This window comes from Triticum dicoccoides, chromosome 4A (genome assembly GCF_002162155.2).
Source record: "Triticum dicoccoides isolate Atlit2015 ecotype Zavitan chromosome 4A, WEW_v2.0, whole genome shotgun sequence".
NCBI lineage: Eukaryota > Viridiplantae > Streptophyta > Magnoliopsida > Poales > Poaceae > Triticum > Triticum dicoccoides.
Window position 1 is genome coordinate 559,506,784 of NC_041386.1, and position 4,737 is coordinate 559,511,520.

The following is a 4,737-nucleotide window of genomic DNA, read 5'->3' on the forward strand; positions in this document are numbered from 1 at the left end:
CGTGTGCTTTTTGAAGGTTGAGGTAAATGATTTCCGAAGGTTTCTTGGTTATGTGTTGAAGGATGGATACAGCTGGATGTAGGATTTGTGTAGTTTTGGGTGAGATATTATGCTTCCCCTGTATCCCCAACACCTGATTGCATAACCGGAAAGTTTCGGGAGTTTATAAGTGGGGATTCAAGTAGCTCTTAGGATATCTTTTCGATAGATGTATGATGTGAAATTGGGGTTCGACGTCTAGTGGTCCGCCTATCCACGGTTGGTTTTACAGTGGTCTCGTTGTGTCTTAAAGAGTCCTTGGCTATGCTGACTCGGGGACGCTTCGTATGTCATGTGCACTGCCTTGTACATGATGGTGCTATATGTTCGAGCCCGTGTAGGCCCCACCACGAAAACTCCGGACGAAATCTCTATCATATGTTTGTTCTGGCTTATTCTGCAAGCCAATCCTTTGTTTTGTTTTCAGTTGTGGTATTCGAGTTGCTTCGAAGTCAAATGTTGATTCCATACCTTTCCTAAACGGTGTTCTCATACTCTGATGTGAATACAAATCCTTCTTGATCATCAACCTTGTCATCTAAAATTTCTTCTCAACCGGTGTGTCTCTATTCAAGTGGATCCGATCATTTTCAACATCAGCAAGATCCAATTTCAGTTCTTCTCAACGGTGTTACCTTCATCCGTTCCAAGTTGACTTTGTTTTTTTCCCACCCTCCCATCCCTTTTTATTCAAGGACTAAGATGTCTTAATCAAGTATCCATTTTGTTCATGTGAAGTTTCTCCATTCTTTTCCATCAATATTCTTATCCGGTGATTCTCAAGAAGATGCTAACGGAGCTTCAAGTTCATCATTCTTCGTTTCTTTTATCTTCTCCGGTGGATTCAATTCAAGCTTTGTATTGAGCATACTCTTTTCATTTTGCCCAATGATTTTCGTATGACCGGTGCTGCTCATAATCATTCCCCGCTTGCTATTCAATTGTTCCGGAGTGCTGAAGATATCGCGAAGATTCATGTTTCCACTACGCATTCGATCAACCTATTCCGAGGTTGTTATCTCATCCAAGCCATTTATTTCAACCGGTGCAATCTCTCTTTTCAAGCAATCTTTTCAACGGTGTTTCTTTTTAGTGGGCCTAACCCACATGTCTTTTCCCAGGATCTTACCTGACTCTTCTAAGCTTTTCCGTTGTTACTCTCAAATTCTTTTCCAAGTTTGACGTAAGAATGAATTGTCATCAGTCAGATGGTCTCTCCAAGATCTTTCAAATTCTTTTCACCGTTGGCTCAACCTTTCTATTCTTCATTCCGGAGTATCTCAACGATTCATGGTGGTGTTTCTCATCATCATTCTCGGATTTTGAAGACCGAAGAAGAGTCTTCTCTCATTCTTGCTACATTCTCTTCAAGATTCGTGATTCTAGTTTGATGCCATACTCTCATAATTGTTTTGATTGTGAGAATTCTTTTCACCCTATCGGCACAATTCAGGAGTATTTTTCAGTTTGATTCTCCGGAGGCCATTATCTCAGAATTATTCATTCTCAGCTTTCAGCTCTTATTCTCGAAATCTTGCCGGTGCATCGCTCAAGTACTCTCTAGCCAGTTCATGATTTATTAGTTCTCATGATTCAAATTCCCCCAAGTATCTTCATTCATTCTTTAGTTCTTCCTGGTGTTTTCTTTATCTTTTCTTCAATCGTTTTTCAACTCTTACGGTGGTTCATTCAAGAATTCTCTTCCTGCGTTATCATATCAATTCATTCATTCTTTCCAATCCTACCGGTGGTTCGTTGAAGACCTTTCCAAGTTGAGCAATATCTCTCTTCAATTTTGTTTCATCAAAAATAAGTAGTATGCCAAATCCATTGTTTATCATCAATTAAATTGGTGAAGGATAAGCATAATGTAACTCTTATTCTTGTTTCATCGAGTAAACTCGATTCCTTATTCCGAAGGCTCATCAAATTCTTGGTTTCACTTGATTCATCTTTCTTTTCCGAAGTTTCAAGCTCTCTCTCAATTATATTATCACGGAGATCCATCTAAATCATTACAAGGTTTCACCTTGTGTTTTCAACTTCTCTTTCCTTTTGTTTGATTATTCTTTTCTTACCAGAGATCATCATGGAGGTTCTACATGATGGTTCATAAATGATTTAATTCCTTCTCCAAGTTTTTCATCGAGATTCTTTTCTAAGAAGCTCAAGCTTTCTTCATATTGTAATTCGTAGTGCAATTCTTTCTACCGTACCATTGGAGGTGGTATTATGTCATTCTTGATAATTTGAGTTCATGTTTCATGATTCACACGTTGTTAAGAATGAGGTATTTTAAATCCATCAATCTCTTTATTGGAATTATCTTGGGTTATATTTCACCTAAAACTTTCCCTCAGGATTGTTGCTAATTATGGTGCTTATAAATGATCCAAATTCTTCATTTATCCTCCCGGTGAAATAAGTTTCTCGTCTCCTTGTTGATATCAATCCAATCTATTATTTTTCGTCAGTGGCAGAATTTCACCTCATAGTTTTGAGATGTTTTCCATAAGCCCACAACAAGCTTACTCTTTTCGTTGTTGTTTTTCCAACAACTCCGTTCGACCCTTATCCAAAGGATGCCTTTTTCAATCTCATTTGTGGCATTAGTTGACCTTTTCTTCTCCATGCTTTCAATGATCTATTTTTTCTTTCTTCTTACGGAGGCATTGTGATGTTTCGCTTTTCTCTCATATTCTCGAGTTGTGAGGATCATGTTCTTTTCATGCTTATCCATTTAACCGGAGTGTTGTGCCCTTTGCTCAAGTTCTTTTCATCTTATCAAGTTTCATATCACTTTTCAACCGGAATGCTATCCAAATTTGTTCTTCCTTGTTCCTCTTTTCTAACGGAGTGTTTTCAACTTCGTCCATCTTCGTTGTTTTCTTCTTTAAATTGGTTCAACCTCGCAAGGTTCTTTGGTTTCACTCATTTGTCAAAGAAGCAATTAGTTTTACCTCTTCTCTTCCTTTTCCGCTTCCCTCCGGTGCCATCCTAGATCTCGGGACGAGATCCTCTCGTAGTGGTGGAGTGTTGTGACACCCCAAGACCTGAGCTTCAGATGCCTTCCAGGGTTTCCGGGTTTCGTCATGTGATTTGTTTGGTTCTTTGCATTCATCATTGCATCATGTGCATTGCATCATGTCATCATGCCATCATCTCATAAATCTTTTGCAACTCAACTAAATAAATTGCATGGATCTTCGGTCCATTTAAATCGAGGGAATTCACATGATGATTCTCTTTATAACATATGCTCCCAATATTAGGGAGGTAAATAAAAATATTCCATTCGTTTGGATTTACCACAAACACACCTGCAAAATATCCCAATGCCTTTGTTATCTTAATTCTCGGTCTCCAACATGGCCATATATTTCTTTCATCATATTTCGGAGCTCCACCAAAAACTCCGAACATTTTTTGGACCTTCCTAACCCTCATTTCCTATTCGAACCATTTGAATTTAAATCAAATGAGTTTGAATTTAAACTTTGAAAAATGGCCACTCCATTTTTCTTGGATCATTCACATTTTTGTGAGTCCAGGAAAATTATCTGTGTGTCCAACTTCTTCCCCTAACCCCTCTTTCTTTTCTTTCTTAATCTCTGTTTTTTCTTTTCTTTTAGTAGTGAGAGAGAGCCTAACTGGCCTCTGGGGCCTAACCCACCTCGCAGCCATGCTCTCCTCAGCCCACCAGGGCCCATCCAGCGCCGACCCACTCCCTGCAGAACCCTAGGTCTCGACCCTTTCTTTTGATCTCTCTCTCTCGACTCCACCTCGCGCCGCCAGGAGAGGATCGATCCCTCTTTTTACTTCTTGCATCGCTCCAGAGAAACCTCTTCCTCTCGATCCCTCGCGTTCTCCTAGCGTAGAAGCACGCAGAAGGACAGCGCCGCGCCCGAGACCTCTCTCTCCCTCGAGCCCGATCCCCTCGCTCGCCACCCTCCTCCTCCCTCACGCTCGTCTGCACGACCCCGTCCCCTGCTCTCTTCCACCATCGCCAGGAGGCCGCCGCATCGCCGAGGACGCCGAGCGCCACCTACCCCGCTGGCTACAAAAGCCACCGGAGTGCCGCACACCTCGCCCTCGCGTCTCCGACCTCCTCGTCGTCCTGCCGTGGCGCCCGCATCTCCCGCCGTGCTGCGCCAACGATGCCTCCGGTGACCACTTCCTCTACCGGTCGCCGCCGATGACTAGCGCCAGCGGTTGTCAGCACCGCCGAGGCGCACCTCGTTGTCGGAGAACCACCAACAACACCAACAGCGAGCCCATCTCCTCTGTCCATTCCCGTTGCTTCTCCTCGTGCCTCGTTCTAACATCGTCCGTGACGTCCGAACCCCTGCATCACCTCCTGGCCCATCTCGTTCATATCCACCATGGCCACTTTGGCCTTGCTGGCTGTTCTGCTCGGTCGCATCAGCCGTAGTCGCCTCCATGTTCTGTTCCTTGCGGGCGGAAGACCCATGCCCTTCCGATCGCAGCATGCCTTCGCTGGGTTGTCTCCGCAAGGGCCCTTTTCGAATCACTGCCAAGGCCAAGACCATCTCCAGGCACGAAGCCTCAAGTCCGAGGACTATCGCATTCATGGATCCCTTTCGTCAAGTACCACGACCGGTGAAGACCAAGACAGAGACCTCCTCGAGCAGGAGCATTTTTGGGATCGTCAGGACCACCTCAAGTTCGACTACGTTT